The sequence below is a fragment of the Microcebus murinus genome, chromosome 16, assembly GCF_040939455.1.
Source record: "Microcebus murinus isolate Inina chromosome 16, M.murinus_Inina_mat1.0, whole genome shotgun sequence".
NCBI lineage: Eukaryota > Metazoa > Chordata > Mammalia > Primates > Cheirogaleidae > Microcebus > Microcebus murinus.
The window spans coordinates 42218409-42242115 of record NC_134119.1 but is presented as its reverse complement, the minus strand read 5'-3'; the positions used below and the strand labels follow the sequence as shown (position 1 = coordinate 42242115).

The 23707-nt window shown below is 44.1% G+C and overlaps 1 protein-coding gene and 1 pseudogene across 1 annotated transcript in view; both read right to left on the bottom strand.

Moving 5' to 3' along the window:
- Window positions 1-23707, bottom strand: part of SLC24A3 (solute carrier family 24 member 3) — a 467208-nt gene that overhangs the window by 265966 nt on the left and 177535 nt on the right. The window lies entirely within an intron of this gene.
- On the bottom strand, window positions 18227-22030 carry LOC142876904 (epithelial splicing regulatory protein 1 pseudogene; annotated as a pseudogene).

The following is a 23707-nucleotide window of genomic DNA, read 5'->3' as shown; positions in this document are numbered from 1 at the left end:
CCTGTTACAAGTTGGGGATCCACGTGTAGGGTGTACAGTTATTTACTGCAGTAGTCTTGAAACTTTTCTGTAGGTTTGGAAGTTTCAAAATAAAAACTTGGAGAGAGCTAGATTCAGGTCTTGGCTCCTGAACTCAGGAAATGATTCTGGGTGTTTGGTCTTTGCTCGGTCTCCCAGCTTTATCTCTTGTCACCCCTGGCTCCTTGCACCGTTGGCTGTTTCTCCACCACACCATGCCTTTCCTGTCCCCTCTGCCATGGCTCATGAGATCTTTCCACCATTCAAGATCCCAGATCCCTCCTTCCTTTTCATACTGTAATTGATTTTCCTTTAAACTCATCTCAGACAAGACTCCTTGGGGCAGCAGATGCCTTTTCTGCCCAACCCTCCCCTCCCTCCAGGCTCAGGTGCCTACCCCTGCTGCTGTATTATGCCCTGTGCTGTAGTGAAATGAACTGCGGGCCTTCCTGGCATCCTGCGCTAAGCAGTAAGCTCTCCAGGCAGAACTGGCTTCAAATCCTGGTTGCACCCAGGACGTGGCCCCCCCAATGTCTACAGAACCGACCTACTGTGGGGGCTGGGCAGGATGTCTCTAAACAAACTGCCCTCTCTAAATAGCAGGATCCCTGCTTCCTTGCTGCCTGCCTTTGCTCATGCTCTGGATGATGCTGTGTTATTAATAACAACAAATGGGGTTCTGGAAGACCAATAAGTTCAGTGCCTATACCAAAACAGAAACGGAACCCCTGGGAGCAGAGAAAACAACTCTGCAAACCCTCCTGCTGCTTAGCCCCATTAAAAACACCTCCAGGGGGGCTCCTGCTTAGCTCATTCTTTGGGAGGGAAAGCGCCCTGCAAAGTTTGTAAATGGCCCAGCTACACATTCTTCTGTCCTAATTACCGAAGCCATCTCCCTCAGAGCCAGTGAAGGCCCCTTTTCACTGGTGCTTGCCCTCTGCCAGGTTTCAGTTTCTGTGGCCTGGACTGAGTTGGCAAGCAGGAAAAGCTGGAGGAAGGAAGATCTCCCCGCTGGAGTTTGGCCCCTCAAATGTCTCCCTCCCATGGCATCTGGCTGACCAGCACAGCACAGAAAACCCAACACCCCATGACCTGCTAGAGCAGCTTTGTAGTGGCCCAGAATATAGAACCCCCTCTTGGCCAGTCCCGCTGCCGGTGTGCCTGCCCTGCGCATGCCAGGTGCCCAGTTCATTTGAGTTTGCTCAGGCAACACAAATATACCCATTTTATAAATGTGGCAACTGAAGCTTGGGGAGGTAAGGGGGCTGCTGGTAAGTCGGGTTTTCTGGGCAGGAGGTGACAGAGCTGAGGGGCTGCCCGACCTTATCGATCACTGATCAATTGCACTTATGTGTAACTTTCCTGTTCCACCAGAGGCCTGCAGGCAACAGTGCTCCCTCTCACAGGCCTCTGTTGCTTCCCATCCTTCCCCCTCCCCACTCAGTGGGTGGGGTTTTATAAAGAAGTGAGAAATTCCTTCCTGATTGCTAAAATAATACTTGCTTGCAATAGAAACTTCCTGCTTAAGCTTTTAGAACTTTCTTATGAGCTGTAGCTCCTCATTAGAAACACCTGGGGAGATTTTTAAAGCTCCCCCTGCCAGGACTCACTGCAGACCAATTATTTCCCTCACTCTGGGGAGGGGACAGAGGCATCCATTTTTTTAAAGTTCCCCAGGTGACCTTAATGTGCAGCCAGGGTTGAGGACTACTGTCAGCATTTTCACCAAGGCTGCCTGGCAAAGGGCACCTACTTGCCCTGTTTAAGAGAGGGCTTCGGAAGATGCCAAATTCGGGAACAGGACAGTCCTGGTCAGATGCCCGGTTCCTACCAGCCTGCTGAGCACAAGTGTCCTTGTTTCTTTCTGGGGTGCATCATGCCACAGTGACCCGTGCACAGCCCGGCCCCTAAGTGCCTGCTCTCCCGACACACAATACCTGTGTCACCACCTGCTTGACTTAGGCAAGTCCAACCATAGTCATCTGCCCGCCTCCCTGAAGTTCCATATTAGAGCTTTATAAAAGCCCCCAAGACCAGTTTAGTGCAGCTGCTACAAGCATCGCGCTGGGGCCAGAATGACCTGGTTCTCTGAGCTCCGCCACTTACTGGCTATGTGGGGGAGACCTCCACGCATTTGGAGACCTGTAGACAGCTCCATCCTGTCCACATGTGCTCTGGCCAGAGTGCACACTCAGTAGGACCGGCCAGAGTGCCAGGGAGTTAGCAGCCCAGGAGTGGCCCTCGATCAAAGGGGGAAAGAGACTTCCACCTCTTTGTTGCTGGATGGGACAACTTCGAGCCTGGGTCCTCACAGTCTCTCAAGGGTTCCTGGTGGGACTGAGCCCCAGTTACCCACAGCAGTAATTCGCTCCCTGACACATCTTGTATTGGCTCTCCTGTCTCCCTTCCTTATTTCCTCACCCTGCTTCCTGGGATACCTCCTAAACCCAAGCCCTTGTCTAGGGTCAGATGTTGGAGGAACCCAAATTAAGACATGGTGCGATCTGGGATTAATGTCTCTGAGCCTGTGTGGCTGCAGTCTCTAACATCCTGCAAAAGCGAAAAGAGATGCCATGCACAGGGAGCTTCGCTCATTGCCCCCCCCAGGGGACCAGGCAGGAAAGGGCAGCTGCTGCAAAGATCCTACCCAGGACCGAACCCCTCGTCCCTTGGCCTGAGGGGCTGCAGAGACTATCTACCTGACAGATGGACAGCTGGGCTAAACCTCCAACATTCCCCCTGGGCAGAGATTCAGGAACTTTCACTTGGATGTACCAGATCTCTCATTAAATATTACACCCATCACTTACAAAAGCCTTTAGACCATCTCCCCAGTCCCTGCATTCAGTGCAAACTGAGCCTCTGCATAAAATATTCTCTTCTGGCTTAAATAGCCAGAAAAATGAGAAACTAGCTTTTTACTGCCTTGTCTCTGCCAACAGGAGAGGGAATTTGGCAATCGGACCTCACAGGTGGTGGTGCATACTTCCATCGGGAGGCACAAATGTCTGCTTGTCACTCTTTCTGTGATGTTAGAGATAATCAATGGTCTTGGCCTGGATCCTTTATTTCACTGGATGATACAACATGTTGATGTTCTCATTTGTTTTCATTCCTTCTTTGTTTATTAGCTGAAATACTTGTATCAAGAGATGCCTTCTCTCACCAACTGTTTGTTTACCTGAGCTATAGTTTTGCAAGAAAGACAAAATAATTGCTTCATTCTTGCTTGCTATTTGCCAGCTTTCAAAATAACGAGTTGGTTCCCCAGCATCTTTCAAAGGTGGCCAATGAGTTCTTTTTTAAAGAACCGTTATAGACCCGTGGTTTGAAACACATCTGATGCATTACAGTCATTATTCTAAGTGATGCTCAAATCATCACGTCTGAGCTAGTGGGAATCTCTCCAAATTGGCCCCTGAGTCCTACTGACATGACCCAGACAGACTTTAATGACTGTTTTGCTGTTTAGTTTGATACAGTGTTCCACCTTGTACATTTCCTGCCCTAGGCCTAGAATCATCCACTTTTCCAAAGGTTTCTGGCTTTTAGCGAGGAATAGTATTTAGAAATCAGGGCCTTTTTAGATTCATTGTGATGGGCACTCAGTGAACCCTTTCAAAGCAGACAACCCTTATCTGTGAGTTAGGCATCTTGTATTTTTTTATTTGATAACATCTCATTTTCCACTTTCTGTTTTGCTTTGTTTCTGTAACTCTTATTTATCAGAGTTTTAGATTTCCTAGACCAGTCCTCTAATTTTCTTATTTTTTCTCCCTACTTTATTCCATTCTACTTTCTGGGAGATTTCTTCAACTTTATGTTGCCACTATTTTATTGAACTTTTTTTCATTTTTGCTATTTTACTTTTCCATTCTTAAGAGCTCTATTGTGTTCTCTGCATGTTCCTTTTTTATAGCATGCTGTTCTTGTTCCATGGGTGCAATAACTTCTCCCAGACCCAAGGCTATTGCTTATCATTGTCTTGATGTTTCCTGTGTGCTCCACGCTGTCACTGTTTCCTTCAAGTTCCTTTCTGTCCTGCTTTTTCACTTTGGTTTCTTGGCTTCTCATCCTGCAGGGACAGGGATCCCACTGTCTCCGGTTTACTGGTCGGATATCACCCCTGCATCCACTTGACATCTCGCAAAAATGAATGGACACCTCTCATCTGCTGACTATTCTTCCATTCTCTTTGTACTTGTGGATAGATGCCTTTTTGTTTATGTTATTACCATTTCCATGGATTTTGTAAGGAAACAAAGATAAATACATATATAATGTGCCATATTTAACCAAAAGTTGTCTCCAATCTATTTCCTGTAACCACTGCCAGAGGAACTCCTTATAAAATTCAGATCTGATCATGTTACTTCTTTTTGGCCATTCCTTGCTGTTTTCATGATAAAATTCAGTTTGTTAATGTTTAAGATCCTTCATGGATCTGTTTTTTCCCCACCTATCTCTCTAGTCTAATACACATGAATTACTTGCAGTTCCCCAACATCAAACATTTTATACTGCTGTGGTCCTTTGTGTGTGCACTGCCCTTCCTGTCTATGTTCTCTTTCCCATCTCCCTTCATTTGTCTAATTCATGATTTGATAGTATCATCTCATTTTCCATTTCCTGTTTTGCTTTGTTTCTATAACTCTTATTTATCTGGGCTTTGGATAAAACCTAGGTGCCACCTGCTCCAAGAAGTCCTCCAAGATTACTTTTGCTAGTTTTGGGTTAACAGCACCCCACCCCCAGGCTCCCACAATGTGAGCTTTACTATATAGCACTTATAGCATTTTATTGTATCTGTATGACTCCCCCACCAACTGGAAGCTTGAAAAACTCATGTGTCCATATCTCGAGTATTTAGCACAAAGCCTAGGAAACGGCAGATGCTTAATCTTAATGAAATGACCAAGCAAGGGAATGAGAGAAAATTCTTGGTTCCAAACCTAAAATTCCCACTTTACTCTCCTATTTAAGTTATAGGCTCTCTTTAGTGAACTGCTAAAATTCCATCTTTTCCTTGAATCTCTCTTGTACTACCAATTTATTCTAACCAAGGAGGATCAGGGAGGAGGCATGGCACCAAGCAAAGGGCACTGATTAGGTGTCAGTGGGATAGCAAATGTCCTTCAGCAAGTCCACTCTCCTGACAACAGCTCATCTGTGAGGAAGAGGGCCTCTTATCAGTCAAAGGGCTTCACTATAAGAGAACGTAGCCCCTCTGCCTGAGTTAAGCAGGAGGACAGTTTATTGAAGGGATATTCATTAGCTTGTGAGGAACAAAATAAAAATCCACTACAGGGCTGGAGTGTTATCTTCCCGAACCTAACCCCCTATAGCCTTGAGAACTCAGGAAGAGGCTCAAGTACGTGAGATGAGTTCATGAATACTTAGAACCTGCAATGGGATCATATGGAGGTCTTAAGAAAGGTTCAAACCAAGTGGCAGGGTTCCAAGGCAGAATCTCATCTGTCTGGAGGAGCAAGGAGATGCCATTCTAATCTAGCCTCAGCCACTCCAGTTTCCGGGATCTCAGTTAGAGAGAGATGGACCTCAGTAATAACCATTGAGTCCACCGTGTGCTATCATCTTACAGACAAGAGTCTAAGGTCCAGAGAAGTTACAGTAATACGGAAAATGTCAGGCGCCAGGACACGGCCACTTGCCACCTTCCTGTCACTCCGCATCTCCGCCAGCCAGCGCTGCACGTGGCCAGTTGGAGGGCATGCTGCTGGGGCCGGGGCGAGGCAGAGCTGCAGGGGGGGTGTGCTGGAATGCATGCGGGATGAGTGCTGCCGCCTGTTTCCAACCATGCTGCTTGTGTGATCCTGATTGGGTAATTTTTGAATCCCACTGTTTTTGATTGGATGTTAAAGCTTGTTGTTGATTGGATGTTAAAGCTTGATGTTGATTGGATGTTAAAGCTTGATGTTGATTGGATGTTAAAGCTTATAGTTGATTGGATGCTTTTTGAGCCCTGCTAAGGGTATAAAAGCAGGAGGAGAACAAGGAAGGGGCAGAAGTCAGAAGATCGGAAGACAGGAAGAGAGCTGTAACACTAGGTGTGTTGAGCCTGCTGTAGAAGAATAAAGGCTGTTCTCCAACACTTCCTGTGCCGCCCAGTTCTTTCCTCGGTCAAGAGCTGTAACACTAGCTATAATACGTTGCCGCAAAAACAGAACTTGCCCGGGGACCAGTGGGGTGTGCATGGCCAGGCCATGCAGTGGGTCCTCCACTCTCAGGGGGTGCTCTGTCCTCAGCATCACATAGTCTCCCTCCCCGATTTCCTTCCACCTTGGTGTTTGTTTTTCACATTCAAACACTTTCCCTGGAATGTTATTCAAGTCACAGAAGGAGTGGTACCATGTTTCCTGCCCTAAGGATGACTCCCCTGATGTTACTATCTGGAGTTGAGGGCGAAGGGGGTATCAGTCACTTTGCTTGCACCATTTCACTGAATCCTCAGGGTAATCAATCCTTTGATGCAAATGTTACCAGCCAGGGTGGGTGGTTAAGAACACAGGCTCCCTGCCCAGCTTTCCTACGTTGGAATCTGGCTCTGCCACTTACAAGCTGGGTGAACTTTAGCAAACGATTTTGTTGTCTTTGTTGTTATTGTGGGGTTTCTTTGGTGCCTCAGTTTCCCTGTTTGCCATGGGCATCCATGGAACACATGCCTCAGTGAGGTGGTGAGGGATAAAAATAAGCCAATACCTGTAAATCACCCAGCCCAGTCCTTGGCACAAAGATGTAATACATCAGCTATCATTGTTGGGAATATTTACAAATGAGGAAACTGAGGCTTAGAGGGGTTAAATGTCACTGAAAAACTCACAGAGCTAACAAGTTGGAGAGACGTAATTCAAAGCTAGACCTGTATGAACCCCCCAACCCTTGGTCAGCCACCATGACATAACTACCACCTTTCACACCCAGAAAGAAAGGTGCAAAAAACCCAACTGCAAGAAAGCCTTGGTGGGTTTTCCTTTTAATTTAAGACATTGTTCGGATGTATTAAATCATAAGACCTAATAAGGCTCATTGTATACCTTAGGTTTCCCCTCTTAGAATTGGAATATGATGGGAAAATTAACTTGACAGGGAAGTCTCTGAAATTGTGTGTAGATCTTTAATGCCTCATCCCAAGAGAAATCAGAAGTCCCTGAACACAGGGTCCCAGAGCTTATGTGGGTTTTGTTTTTTAAGCTTTACCGAAATACAGCTGATATACAAAAACTTGTACACATTTAATGTATTTATCTTGGTGAGCCCAGAGTTAGTTTTGAAAGGTTGTTTTATCCAAGCTTTTTTTTAAAAAAGTGGAACTTAGAATATCTATATAGGTTTTCTTTAGGAAAAATGAATGGTATAGTTGAAGGATGTGTTTCCACCTCAACTGTTTTATAGATATGCATGGGACTGGACTTAAGGGTCTGTGATACAATTTTGCCTCTCTATATAAATAGAGATAGAATTCTTTGTTAGGTGGCTTCTGTCATTCAGGTCACACCATGAACTGCACAACTGAGGCACATGAGTCTACCCAGTTCTGAAATAACATGTCAGGCATGAAAGAATGCAACCCTGAGGCTTATATTCTACCATGCACAGTGAAGGACTAGCAGTGTGTGCAGACGTCAGTGTTTGTGCACACGCATGTGTGGCATGCACATGCATGTATGTGTACACACAAGTGCGCACATTCCCAACACACTAGGATTCTTACACCACTTACCACAGACCCCCTACTGCTGAGTAACACATCAAAACTAAATATGTTCAATGCTTTCACCTGACTCTACAACTTCATCCATACATTTGTAGGTATTATAATGGAATAACTAACTACTTTCAAAATAAAAAGAATTTGAAATCATTTCCAATTAAAAGATACACAATATAAGGTATAAAAATAAATATAAAATATACAAAGTGATATAAAGAGAGGTGAAAAAACATAATGCAAAGCTGACATGATAATTTTAGTTGAGCGGTATATTTGGTGTTAGCTTTTTGGCAACCAATGCAGAAAGGGAAACATGATATGATGTGTTATGTAATTTAAGGATTATTGGTCCACAGATTGAGTTCATGCTGTAAGATGTCAATAAACCACAAAGTTCATGATCTTGACTGAGGGCATCTATGACGGATCCCTATTCTTTTTCTATTTTAAGAGGAAAATGCACCCTTTCTGGAAGGGTGCACTTGGGGGGAAATGTTTAAAAAGAAAATAATAGTTCCAAGTAATCTCATTGCCCCAAGATCAATGATGTGAGGATTTGAAGTAATTTCTTCCAGTCTTTTTCCAGTTTTGAAAGTGTAGATAAAATCACACATAGTGATATTTTCATATTTTTTCCATTAATGTCATAACTTTAGAGTTTTTCCATGCCATGAAACGTTTAATGGCTCTATATTGCACAGAATGGATGAGCCACATTTATTGAGCCATTTTCATAATTTGCCATCCTTTCACTCCATGATACTTAGTATTTCAATAGACCAAATGTCTGTTATTAGCATCTCTGTATATAAATGCGGTCCCACATTTCCGATGACCTCCTCAAGATACATTTCTATAAGCTGAATGCCTGGGTCAAAGGGACTTTATTTTAAAGATCTTGACGCAGGTTATGTTCCAGAAAGTCTCTGCTCCTCCCGTGTAGCAAATGACATTCTACCTCGCTGCACCCTTTTTGGACCATCCTTTTAGAATCTTTGTTAATTTGATAAGGGAAATCATGTCCCCTTGCTATTTCAATTTGCATTTTGTTCAAAACCAACAAGGCTGGACATTTTATCATATGTTGATTTGCCATTTGCATTTCCTCTGTGGAGATTTGTTTGTCCTTTACCTGGGTTTCTATTTTGGGTCTTAATGTTTTACTTATCGATTCATATGAATTCTTTATATATTAGGAATATTAACCTTTTTGTTCCAATATATTCGTTTCTAACATTTCCCAAGCTTGACACTTGCCCATTAATTTTGTTCATGAGAAACAGCGTTATGGAGAGAAATTTTAAAATGTTATGAAGTCAAACCTATTGATTGCTTCCATTATGTTTTCTTTCAATGCATTTACATTAAGCAATTCCAGCATAGAACTTTACTAAAATATTCCTGTCCTAGGAACTAAGAGCTAGCGTAGAATGTCACAGAGACATTTGTTTTTCCATCTGTTTATTTGCTTCAGAAGCGGAAGTTGCAAACCAAAATATAATAATCAGTTTGTGCTGCAAAAGTAGAGTTGAGGGCTGTTGAGGGCTAGGTAAGAAGAGGCAACTGGAACAGCTGGAACATGCAAGGTGTGTCGTGCTCCCAGATGGGCTCCTTTAAAGAACCAGGTGCACCACTGGGCAGCTCAAAGGGCCCACCTGAAACTTGGTAATTCACTTCCTGAAGAGCAGTTGGGAAATTTTTCTAACCCTTCTGTACCTTCTCTAGTTCCTCTGCCCTTTTCCACTGTCAGAGAAACCAGTGATCCCAATGTCTGGTACCATTATTTATTTATACGACAAATATTCACTGCATCTTGGTTTTGCCCAAGATACTCCATGAAGCATCACAAGCCGTGTAATGACCCATGCTCTCATTTTTCCACTGTCTTCCTGTTTTCAGGGTCTGACTTATCAAATTATTACTACTTACAGGTTCAGGCCAATTCTGGGAGAATTCTAGTCCCAGCTTTAGTTGTCTAGATTTGGCCTTTCTCAATGATTAAGTAGGTGTCCAAAAAGCAAACGGCTGAACATTAATTCAGGAGCTAACAGACCATGGGAATGTCCCAGTTGGGCACCAGAAAAAATCCCAAATTAGAGCATTCAGACCAAGATGGCTCGTTTTGATACCAAGCATCAAGTTAGGATGTTCTTCCCCATTTATATTTATCCTGAAAACACTGCAATGTATTGGACAGTGATATGTGAAAGAGAAGGAAGCCTCCAAAGTAATGTCAACTGGCCAGTTACTGGGAATTTAGTGTCTGAAAACCAACCAGGTAGTGATTTGCAAGCTGTTCAGCTGTTACTCCAGATATGCAGAAATACAGGGGATTCAGGCTTTGAGCAAACAGCCCATTTCCTCTTTTCTTGCAAGATACTAAGCCAAAGTGACATCCTATACTGTGCTGTGAGAGATCTTGAAGGAATTTCATCAGGACATGCTGCTGCCTTTGGGTGGTGCTTGTCCTTTTTCTCCTCCTCTTCATCCTCCTCCTCCTTCTATTTCTCCTCTTCCTCCTTTTCTTCTTCAGTTCGATATTTCACCATGAGGGAACTTGAGCCCTCACAATCTTCTTCATTACTTTCCCATCCCTGTCCTACGGGAAGGTTCTCTCCATGCATTCAAGGCTCTCTCTTGCCACCCCAACCACCCATTTTTCTTCATCTGGGTCACTCCCTCTGCCTGAATAATTTCATCAGGACTTAATTGTATTAGGCTTGAAACAAAGATATGTTGGATGGATTTGAACAAAAATATCATGACATAAATTTGCAGACCAAAGGCACTACATTCCTAGAATTACTAGCATTTGAAATTTGCCTAGTGCTATACTCAATAATGTTGTAGTTTCATAGCTTCAAAGTTTCTTGAGCTTGTTGCAGAAGGAGATGCCATGACCCTGACCTTGTACACATATGCATGGTTAAAAATATTGTGAGGAACACGTACAAGCTGGGGTGGGGATTGTCATGGCGCCTTTCTTTAGCTCACCCTGTAAATTTCGGATACCCTGACAGGTCCTGAGATGAAGACAAAGGCAGTTCAGCAAATATGTAGGAAACGAAACTCATCTATTTTGGAAGTGTCAAGGGAAATTTAGTGTCCCCATGCCCAACACTATAGTGTGCTTCTGGATACACTTAAAAGATCCAGATCCTAGGATCAGAAGGAAGAATCATCAGTCTGTTTGGCGAAGTCCAAGGCAAAATCCAAATTTATCTTGACACTTCCCAAATATTGACTTTACCAACCTGTCAACTACCAGGACACCATAGAGTTCTAAAGACTTGTACTAGAAAACTAAAGTGGTCGGTGTATAGCGTCATTGTTCCCCTAAAATTGAAAACCCCACACTCTCTTTTGAAGCAAGAGTTTGAAGAAAGACCATTTCGAGGCCCAGGGTGGGCCCTACTTGGGAACGTGGGGAGAGATTCACCACCTAAGGGAGAGGGGTGATGTGAGAGCACCCTGATGTGAGAATGAGCTTGGGGGTCATGTCACTCACACTGTGATGACATTAGGGCCAAACAGACTTCCTCCACCACAGCCACCACTGGCCATCTGTAGCCTGAACAGCAGAGGGGAACATGTCACTTGGCCTGGAGTAACAGAGACTGCGGGACCAAACCAGTAAACACATGGCCATTAGGAGGCACCAAGGAATGCTGGGAAGGACCCTGTGGCTTCTCCCCAGACTCCATCTCAAAAGGCCAGGGATGTTTCCAGCAACATCTCCCGCCCATCTTCCCCAGCGCAGGCTCACTGAGCTAGTCAATTGTGTTGTGGACCAGTTTCTGTTTTAAAGATGGTGGCTTGCACAGGAAGATGTTCAATAAATAGTCGTTGAAACAATGAGTGAATTTACAAATGCAGATGTTTCTTTCTAGTGTCACCACTTGCAATACCTCTTAAATTCTTGGTTCATTGGAGTTTTCATTCATTCACTGTCAGGATTTACTGCGCAGCTGTTATATGCCAGGCCATGTGCTTGGTGCTGGGGGCATGGAAACGAGCAAAACTGGCTGTGATGGTTTTAGCTCTTTGGAATCCAGAGACCTGCCTGACAAACACACTTATTTTTCAACCCAATCTCGACTAAGCAGCACACTTCCCTCACTGCTGTCATTTTGTCATTTCATGATCTGATACACACTAGCACCCCTGTGTGTTCTCTGCCTCTGACTGTCTTTCTTGTGGTCTTCCTTTTCTCCTTCCTTTCTCTTACAATTTTTGGGGGCTGCGATGGCACAGCATGTCAGCTTCCTCAAGGACATTGTCCAATGCCTTTTTGTCAAGATGGTAGTTTACTTTGTTCCCTCTGGATGCCACATCTCTTGCTTCTTTGGAAGTATTTTTCCCGGGCCTCTAACAAGGCATTTGATAGTCTCTGACTTCTTGTGGGGCACTTGCTTTGTTACAAGGTTCCTTTCAACCTTTTTCTAACGGATGCTCCTATTCTCCCTGCAGCTTCTTGTTCTGTAAGTGAGTAACTATGCCATGAATTTCATCTTAATTCTGGCATTCAAGAAAGAGTCTAATGCGTGTGGGTGTGGAGATCTCTAACGGAGATGTAATGCGTATATCATTAAAAATTAGGAAGACACAAAAAGTATAAAGTTAAAAATTAAACATAACCATATCCTACCACCCAAAGACTTCCACTGTTAACATTTTGACCCATTCTATTCCAGACTATTTATTGAAAAAAATGTTAATATATAACTGTGATACTATACATAGTTTTAGATTTTTGAAAAACTTAACATGGTATCATCAGCATTTTCCTATGTCATTAAAATTCTTCACAACCATGATTTTTAAATGGCGACATAATATTTTATACTATGGATCTATCATAATTTATTGTATCATTTTTCTAGTTTGACACTTGGGTTGTTTTCCCTTTCTTGCTACAGATGTATGAGGAATTCGTCTCCCCCACTCCTTCTCTAATCAGACCTTTGAACACAGTTGTGCTGCAATCTTTCTGACTCAGTTGCTCATCCACAAAGGTGCTCGGAATCTTTCCCAGTTGATCGGTCCGATCAGGCACAGAACATTCTCCTTCTCGGGGTGTGTGTCCCGTCCAAACGCTCTGCAGCTTTGTCTTCCCTTGATGGGGTACATCTTGCTTCTAGGCCCTTCGACATCAACATCTGTACTCATGTTTTTGCTTCTGATACGGAAAATGTTGGGCACCGGGATGAGGCCGCTTGCTGCCTCCCCTTCGCTCTGCATCTTCGCGGGCCAGTGCTGCACATGGCCAGTTGGAGGGCACGCTGCTGGGGCTGGGCCCCAGGGCAGAGAGCCGCCCGGGGCCCCGCATGCCACCGGGGCCCCCAGGCCCGAGTGCCGCTGCCTGTTTCCCGCCACGCTGCTTGCGTGATCCTGATTGGGTAATTTTTGAATCCCACTGTTTTTGATTGGATGTTAAAGCTTGTTGTTGCTTAGATGTTAAGGCTTGATGTTGATTGGATGTTAAAGCTTGTAGTTGATTGGACGCTTTTTGAGCCCTACCGAGGGTATAAAAGCAGGAGGAGAACAAGGAAGGGGGGCAGTAGATCAGAATACAGGAAGAGAGCTGTAGCAGTAGGTGTGCTGAGCCTGCCAGAGGAATAAAGGCTGTTCTCCGACTCTTCGTGTGCCGCTCGGTTCTTTCCCTGGTCAAGAGCTGTAACACTAGCTGTACACTTGCCGCAACACTTCCTTAGCCCTGCTACCTCTGCAGCTGTTTCTACCTCCTCGCCCTGGCACAGAGGCCCCCTGCCTGGCCTCTGCACCTGCTGCTGCTCTTCTTCCTGGGAAGCTCTTCCTAAGGTGTCTCCTTGTGGCTCACTTCTGGCCTATGAGTCTGCTCAGAGAGGCCTCTCTGGTTCTACAATCTCCAGAAGCTCTAAATCCCCTCCCTACCAGTCACGGTCAATGACATCACCTAGGCCACTGAGCTGTTTATCCAGCACTCCCTGGAAATATCCGGTTCTTTGATGTGTTTCTTGATTGTCTTCTTCCTTTTGCCAAGCCCAATTTCTCAAGTGCATCCCTGACTCTCCTCTGCCAAGAACATGAAAGCATACAGCAGGAGCTCAATAAGTGTTTCCTGAATGAATGAATGAAAGCATGAAAGTCAATCTGAGTTCCTTGGTGAAATGTGTTATAACTTATTTGCCACTGTAAATGGATGGACTTTATACCCAGAGGATTTTTGACATCTTGAAACTATCCATAATCCTTTGGCCAGTATTTTGCTTCTAGGATGACACAGACAAAAATGGAGACACCATTTTTGGCACAAGGATGGTCATCAGAACACTATTTATAATATCAAATTGAAAACAATCCTAATATAGAAAAATGGGGAAATTATTACATGTTAATCTCACAGGAATGGAAAAACATTGCACAGCACTTAAAAAAAAACATGTTTTAAACAATTTTTTATGACAACCAATGTACCAATGTTATGATATATCTGAATGATAAAATTATTACTTTTTTCTGTTATACTTTTAATGTTCTAAAAATTTTCTCCAATGAGCATGCTTATCTTTTACAATCAGATAAAAGTAAAATATAAAAAATGTCTTGAGTTTCTGAGATCAAAGGCATTTGTACTCAACATTTTTCTCCCAGTTTTTATTGAGGTTCTGGAGACATTCTTTTCCAGTCTTTGAAGTGTTTTGCAAACAGCAGGTATTTTTTTAAGTGTTACAGAAAGCATGTTCAAAAAAGGAACCAGTTTTACAGGTTTACTGAAATACAGCCACCAGGTTGCCTTGGAACTGTTAGCCACCTTCACACTGGTGTATCCCAACCATCGCTAACGTAGAAAGAAGGTAAGGACTTATTCCCGTTTCACTGACACCTGCCGAATTCTTTTGTGGTGGTTAGATGCTTAGAGTGTGGACAGCATGATGGAAACTCACCATTGCCAACATTTCCTTGCTAAAATATAAAAGATTCAGTGATCAAAATGGTGCGAAAATGGAAAATATATAACATGGAACAGAAGGGGAAAACCGGCACCTCCAAATGAGAACTGTGATTACTGTTGTTGTTTTTGGTTGTTATTTTTTTTTTTCCTTTTTCGTCTTTCCATGCCTGAGATTAATCAAGAGTAAAGATTCCTAAAATAGACACTTCCGTGATTCATTTATTCTCCATGAGGAGCTTTCTCTGCTGCGTCTTCCCTGCAGTTCACTTCTAAAGCCAGGAAAACTTTGTTGTTATTTTCCCTCCTCTGTCGCTGACATGAAAGGGGAGCTCTGCTTGGCGGTGGCCCCCCTGGAAGCTGGGGGGCAGTGGGAGCTGCAGCATCAGAGCACAGCCCGCCCCTTTCTCAACTCCCAAGAGCAAGACAAGAACGAGGACACAGAGAAACGAAAAATGGTAAATACTCTCCATCTGAAGGGCATTTCCAACTGTCCAAAAATCTCCTACCTCCATCATTTCTATTGATCATCACAAAAGACCTGGTGACTGTGCCTTTGCCTGGGACCTTCCCAGCAGCCTCTCAGCACTGCTGCTGCCAATGCACTCCCAGGACGGCCAGCCCCTCTGCCAGTGGACTCTCCACAAGGTCAGGCTCTGGTCCTCAGGCACCTCTATTGTCCCTAGATCAGCAAATCCAAGGAGCCCCCGCATCCCTGCTCAGTTTCCGGAAAAAGGACCTTTGGCCATAGTCAACAGGCATTCTCCTCCCATCAACCTCACCAAGTGGTGGAAACTGCCTGGTTCGCCATGTTGACAGAGATCAACAGAAAAGAGTGCCACGACTGATGAGTGACATCTGTCTGTGATGGGTCACAGAAGGACACCTGGGAGTGCCACACATCTGCCAACTGCCATCTCCTACTGGATCCCTCCTCCCACTCCTCCACTCCTTGTACTTGTGTCTTTGTAACTTAGTACCTTATAAATAGGGAAATTCCCTAACATACAACAGAGAAAGCAAACAAATAGCGTCCCCATGCTCTGGAATGCCAAGGCCACAGCACTAACCTGTTCCAGTCGGGGGAGCTGAACTGGCCTCCCAGGGCAGGGAGAATTCTGTGACGCTTGCTGCGCCCCAGGCCTCTGCATTTAATCAAGTCCCCTCCTGTGCTCTCTCCCACTCTTTCTGCCAGGTTCCTGCACCTCACCCCCACTCTTCCCACTGCATTTACCACTCTGTATTGTAATAAGTACGTCCACACACGTCTCAATCCCCTGCTAGACTGTAAATTCCTTTAAGATAGGAATCACACCCTGTTTGTTCAGAATGGAATGGCAATAAACATTTTTGAATTGAATTGGGCTGACTCTCTGGATGAAGATGTACAAGTCAATTACTTTAGCCTCTGCACAAACATTAAAGGAAAAGCAAGGCAGAAAAGCTCTTAAACTGAACTCCAAGCCCTTCAAATTCTAAATCAACTTTGCCAGTCCTCTATAATTTCACAATTATCCTCACATGTAAGTACAAAAATTCTTATGTGGAATTTCAAAGAAAATGGAATCTTCTCTATAGGGTATGATTTAGTACCAACATTCAAATACACTTTTTCCCTCTCTCTCTCTCTCACTCACATAATACATATTTAAGAACACTAGACATTCTGAAAAAATACTGAGTACTTGGGGTTGGGCCACCCCAATATTGTTGAAGGCAGGTAAGCCTCTTAGGCAGAAGGCGTTCTCAGGACTTTCTAAAGCAATCAAATGAAGAAGGAAGGGCGGCACAAGATTTCAGCACGTTCCATGAGGCAATTCAAAATCAAATTTTCAGAAGTTCCTTTTGGAAATCCCATTTGCTGATAGAATATTTATTAATGCAATCCTTCAGCACAGGAAATCATTCATTGAACAAACATGAATACATTTCCAAATCCATGTGTTAAAACCGTTTCATTATTTTACCCAAACTTCCCTCTGCAAAAAGAAACAAAAACTTCATTTATGCTATCCAGTATGTACAGTCCCATTAGCCCAGGAAGCTGCCCCATTTGATAATTTTCCTCAATAAGAATAAAATTAAAATTCTTCAAATACTTCCATAAGGTTTGCGATTTTGTTTTAAACCAGTTGGAAACAGCACTACTGATATCAAATGTACTATTGGGAATTAGGTTATTTAAGTCAGGATGGTTTTCAATGAAAACGTAGAGAAAAAACACCAATCGTACAGGTATATGCAGCTGAAATTATGCTCCACCATCGTGACCAAGCCCACGTTGTCACTCTGCCTTTTCCGTTTCCATACATTTGGCCAGGGGACCGACAGCATTTTGGTTATTTGTTTATTCCCTAACTCAAAATTAAAAAGGAACCTGAGGCAGCAAGGACGCCCCTGAGAGAAGGCTCACCAAAATTTTGTTTCCTCAAACATCAGTCTTTTCTCCTAACAGTAAGTTTCCCTTCCCGGAAGGAGTGGGGAGACAGCCTGGAGACAGACGTACTGGTGGCCCCCGGGAGTTCCCAAAGCGCCTGCTGGTAGCCATGGCGTGGCAGCCCCCAGGCCCTACTTTCAGCAACACCCACAACCCAGCCCCGCTCCAGCTACCGAGCTGCGGGGGATGCCGGGAGTGGGGACACGGGGACCAGGCACGGTGGAGAAATGCACTGGACCTTGGGATTAAGATTCCAGACAAACTGGGGGTTGGGGAGGGAGGCAAAGACTTTCTGAGAAAGTCATGCCTGGCAAGAGCTCGCCCTACAGGCAGAGGTCCTCATGGGCCACTGGCTAGTGATCACTGGGCAAGGACGCCTTTGGGGTGTGTCATACTGTCTGCTCTATTTGTCCTAAGTGCCCTGAGAGACAGGTGGGAAGAAACCGAGAGGGCTCTTAAAAACAAGCCATTTCAACCCTAATAGGCTTGAAAGAAACCAGCAGTGCAAGACCATCTTGCTTGGGTGCCAGGGGAAAGAACTGACATACCTGACCAGTCCATAGGGGCGTCTGGCCCGACATCTGGGCCCCATTGACAACCATGCTGTATTGCGTTGAAGTTTGCATGCAATGGGATTAAAACTCATGCCCAAATCATCAACTAGGTTCCTACTAACAAATGCATGAGGAGGGAAGATGATAGCAGAGCAGCCCCAGGTGACTCCTTGTTTCCTGGTCTTGCCTATCCAAGCTCTATTTGCCAGGTAGGAGCTGCAGTGACCATTTGCTTTTCCACTTTTCCCTACACCACCATGGCAAGTGGATAAAGGAATTTTTATTTTCCCACAGTGCTGTCATAAGAACCTAAGGATTCCCACGACTAGAAAGCCTTCTGGCTTCTCCAGCCTGTATTTCACTATCTGAATACAAGCTCACAAAAATTTAGCGCCACAAGGGAACACATCCTGTTTATTTTTTATTTATTTATTTTTGAGATTAAGCAGGCAAGTTTTATTATCAAATGTTAACAATTCTACAAAAACTCAGTAGTATTGTAGCATTACCGCATATCTTAAAGTCTTTCAGAGCTTTGGGCAGACAGCAACAACTTTCTTTCTGATCTTAAGTGCCAGTTATCAGCAATTTTCACATAGAATGTTGTTGTTCTTTTTAATTTTCTACTGCACTCAAAGGGCCATTGCTGGTCAACTGAAACGGGACATTTTTGGCTCTCCATTCAAGGTGTTGATCAAAGTAACACAAAGTAAATAAAAATAGCAGCCACATAAATCTGCATGGCATTGCATCCACGCACAGGACAACAAGAGTAACAAAAGAAATATCAACATTCAATGCAATAAATCAAATCCTGTCTTATTCTTTGGAGTTACATGAGGCAGCAGTACCAGCTAGTGTCCAATATTGCACTTTTGTAGCATAAACACAGCTGAACACACAGTGCTCAACACTGACAGAATCAGTACCTGCTCTACCTGCATCAGTGTTTACCTCTCAGTCTAGCAAGCTGACTATAGTCCTATGCTTTTAAAAGTTTTAATTATTTGACAGTTAAGGCATCAGAGAAAAAGGTTTAAGGCTATCTTAATATATACAGGAATTCACTTCAGTTAGTATGTTGTTTTCTAGAATACATTGTTCAAAATAGTTTCATTTCTGTGATATTAAAAACTATGGAATTCTTATTAAAGTCCAAAGCATCAATAATGAAAAACGTACAATATAAAATAATACATAAGAAGCCACAATATTCAGTTACAGTTCAAACTAGAAATATCGAACTACATGTAGCTGCTTTGTTTTTGGTTTTGCATTTTGGCCCCTAGTTCATTCTTATTTACAACTAGTACCTACAGAGAAAAAGATCCATGCTTGGTTATTTCTGTGAAGGGTGCACCATTTCTTCTAATTTGTTGTCAAGTGTTTTAAACATAATTTTAATTGATTTTTTAACTGTAAGACATCATGATGGCCAAAAGGCTGCCAAAATACCAATTGTGTCTTCTCATTCCTTAAGTTTGTGATTTAAATATTCCAAGACTTTACACTTGAATTAATTAGCAAGAGGGAATGATTGTGCAGAAGACAGGGAGATGGAGAGAAAATAGAAATACACAAAAGTGAAGCTTCCATGACAGTTCATGGTAGAGATGGTAGACACTGGTGGAGTATTTTCTTATCCAAGACTTAAAAACTTAGGAAACACCTATGATGTCACTTTAGCTAAAAGTAATGGAGACATCTGATTTCAAATTCACATTTTAAATGCCTGGTTTGCAATCAGCAAGGAGCCAGGTGTGCTGCATGCTAATTGCTATAAGGATTTGGCTTCAATGGCTCAAATTTTACACTCCACCAAAAGATAAGGCACAGGCCCACTGTCCAATCACGTTTGCTGAAAATACTGCAGCCTGAGTGTAGACAAACTTCCCCTGAAGTTGCTAGAAGTTTTCTTGTGTCTGGCATTTTGAAGATCACCATATATCTTTCAAACACTTCTTTTCTGAGGATGATCTAACTGCTGGGGCCCTTAAATACAAACCCATTCTTTGGGTAGACCCCTGGCCTGGTCATTTGTGTGTACAAGTCCATCCTCGGTTGCATACTGGTAACCTTGGAAGAAGTTAAGAATTTCCTTAACTCCAGTATTGTAGGCCAGGCCCTGCATTCTGACCACCGTGCCAGGCTGTGGAGGGACACCACTAAGATTAGCAGCTGTAGGGAAGTAGCCAAGACTATTAGGGGAATCTGGGGGGCTGGGATAGTAGGCCGTGTAGTTCATGAAGAGCTGGGTGCCCGCTGGGTAGTGTGCCGCAGAGGGCTGCAGTGCTTGTGGATTCAAAAGCACAGAGGGCTGATAAATGGCAGCTTCGGTAGGAATAACTGCTGCAGGAGCTGGAAACGTGTAGGAGGGAGGAGGGAGGACATGGTAACTTACATGCGGTGGGGATAAGCCATTTCGATTTAAAGTTCCCCCCATTAACACAAAGTTCATCTCCTCAGCTGAACACTGAAAGACTTCAACATATCTGTCCTTCACGGTTTTTTTATGACACTTCTGTGCAGCCATAAATGCTCTGTCCGCAGACTTCATCTGGATAAAGGCATCTCCTGAAGGGCGGCCCTGGTGATTCAATACCATGTGAACCCCATGAGTACGAATATCGGTGGAGAACTCCCCCAGGAAGTCCAAGATGTCTTCGATTGTGGCAGCATAAGGAAGACCTCGAAGGCGTATACAGTCTCTAACATTTGTAGGGGACACGAATTGCTGAGGTAGTACTGGAATAATGGGAGGGGTTGGAAGTGGAATGAGAGGGGCCGAGGAGAATCGATTCGGCACCTGCTGAACTTCAGCTGCTGTGCTCCTGAAGAGTTCAATGTACCTTTTCCCCAACAAGTCCTTATGCTTCCTCAACGTGTTCTGTGCATATTCCTCACAAGCGAAGAGTACAAAAGCATCCCCTGTTGGCCTTCCATCTGGGTAGGTGACAAAGAGGATGCCTTCCTTCCCCCCAGTGATGGGGCAATGCTGTCCAAAGAAGGCCACCACTTCTTCAGCTGTGGCCGTGAAAGGGAGCCCCCACATGCGGACAATGACTTGATTTTCCTTGGAGAGAAACTGGGCTACCTCATTCGAGGTACCACCGGCAATTTTAAGAAAATCTTCACCTGTTGCCTTGTAAAACCTCAATATACCGAGTCCCCATGTGATGTTTGTGCCTCTGTAGTGCGAGGTCTCTGTGCTCCTCACTTACAAACCTAACCAGAGCTTCTCCATTCCTTCGACCCTGAGCATTCAGACAAAGTGCTGCACCTCCCTTGGCAATATTGAATCCTTTGAAGAATCTTGCAATATCTTGATCTGAAGACTGCCATGGTAAACCTCGTGCCCTGACTACAGTGTTATCATCAATAAGCTCCATCTTGCTGCAAGTGCCACTTTCAAATTCGTAATTTACTCTCTCTGGATCTGAAAACCTGTGATTATAAGGTTCTGAAATCATTGCTAAAATTATGTTTCCCATATCTTCAACTTGAGAGGCTCCACAGGGGGAGACCGAACTATCCTTCTCTAAGTTTAAACACTCTGTCATTGCTGCAACATCTAGTTTGTCAATATCAGGTGACCCAGGGCAACACTTCTTGAATTCTTTTCGAAGATCAAAAAAGGAATAGAAGCATTCAGGTAGTAGTACATTCTTCTTGGAAGCCTCAGGATGCAGGATTTGCCTGACATGATGCTCCCCATCAGTGCAGAGACAGAAGGAGGTGCCCACCCCAACATTAAGTTCATTGCTCACTGACTGGTTAAACTGTCGGAGGGCTTGGTCCAGCTGCGACGCCGAGGACAGGCTTTCGGCGTCTATTTTAGTTTCTTCTTTGCAATCCTCCGTCAGTTCCAACTGATCCGGTCTAACTAGTACTTCGTGCAACTGTCCCACCTTCTTGTTGGCTACATCCACGACTTTCCATAGCAGCAGGATCAGCTCCTTCTCATCTGAGCCCAGCTTGGCCCCGGTGGCCCCAGCAGTGATCCCAAAAAGCACCACCAAGTAATCCGGAGAGGCCGTCATGACGATAGGTGGGGAGGGGGAGAAGGGGGGTCGGGAGGTGGGGTGGAACTGAGAACGAGAAAACCTGTGCTGAAGCCTCTTCTAAGAGAAAAGGGAAAAGCGCCCACCCCCCCTCCTTGCTGCCGCTGGTGCAAAAGGCGGTAACCAACCACCCAAGCACACACCTGGCCGGTGCTCCACACCCAGGGCAGGAAGGGGGGCGGGCCACATCCTGTTTAATTACCTGTATGTGTACAGCTCCCAGGAAAGTACCTGGCACGCATAGTAGGTGCTCAAAAATATTTGGCAAGTAAAACTGAGTTCCGAAATAGATGCCAAGAAATCCCTGATAGAGGGTTCAGAATTTTTCCTTTGCAGCAAAGCAGAAATAACTCTCAGCAGCGAGGCCAGAGGACCATGGTGCTAATGTCCCTATGCTCATATCAAGCTATGTGGCCTGAATCGAGTCACGCACTTGCCTTGAGCTTCGGATCCCTCATCTGTGAAATGAGAAGAGTTGGCTCCAGTAGTATTTTCCAACCATGTTGTGTGAAGTCCCAAAGCTTAGCAGAGGTGATTCTATGCAGTAAATGCACAGGAGACCTGAGCAGAGGCACCTTTTTCTGTCTTATTATGAGCATTACCCACAGTATTTTGTTTGGCTAAAGGATTCTACTGCTAATCATAAAAGGTTGGAAAAACCACTGGGCTGTATGTAACTAAAGGCTCTACCAGCTGATGATGCTTAGAATTCTTTAAATCCATTCTGGCTGTCCCCACATCCTTACCATTCCTGGAATACCACCAAAGTCCTCCATTCCCCAACCAGCACACCCTTCCCCCCCCCCAATGCCTTTCCCACCCATCCCCTGCTATGTCTTTGTCTTCGCCAGACTAACTCCTACTTAAACGCTGCTTCCCCAGGAGAGCCACCCTGCTGTCTTCAGAGGACTCTGAGACCCCTGTTATTTGTTCTCACAGCACTGTCCTCTTTACTGATAGTACTTTTTTACTATAATGAAACAAATCAATGTGATTATTGGTCTGATGTCTGTCCCTACTGCTTTGATTATCATTTCTGTGGGATGAGGACAGAGACTGGGTCTGTTTGGTTCACCACCTGGGCCCCAGAGCGGAACTCAATAACACTTTCTTTCTTTCTTTTTTGAAATCTTCATGGGCTTTTATCGTATTTGCAATTCTACAATCAGGCAGCACTTCATTCTATAAAATAGAATGAGCATTTCCCTATTTCTACAAGGAATGAATGAATGACTAGTTTAACAGGTATTAAGATATTGCATAGCAGTTCATTACTGTGGAGATTCCATCCCAGGTACCTTAAGACGTTGGATAGACCTATTTTTGGTGTTCGCATCTCCCTTAGAAAAGTAGAGAAACAACACCGGCCTCTGGCTATGTGATTTCTCAGAATGATAGGCCTGTGGCTTCTCCATAACAACCCAAATTGCCCTGGGGTGCATACTCCAGACTCGGCCTGTCTAATATGGAAGACTCCAGCTACATGTGGTTAATTACATTCACAGTGTTTAAAATGAAATAAAATAAAAAATCCAGTGCTTCAGGTATACTTGTTCACATTTTGAGTGCTCAAGAGCCACAGGTGGCTAGTGACCACTGCCCAGAGACAGATGATGCTCAGCAATGCAGAAAGTTCTTTTGTACAGTCCTGTTTTGTACCCTACTAAACTCAACACATGCCATATTTCTGGGTCATCTTGGACCACCCTATTCCCTATCTGGGTTTTACCTTCCTTCCTAACATCGTACCTGCAACTTGCAGCCGAGTGTTCACTGCTTATCTTTTCTGAAAGTACAGAAGTAAGGAAGATTTTAAAAGTTTTTGTCTGTCAAAGAAACAACTTCTCTGATCCTTTCCTTTGCCAATAGATTTTAAATGTCCTGCTTGTTTTCATTATTTTTACACCCTTTGCTGAGAACATGCTTACAGAGCTGGGCTGTCTCATTCTACTTCTCTTTGAGGATATGGCCCCA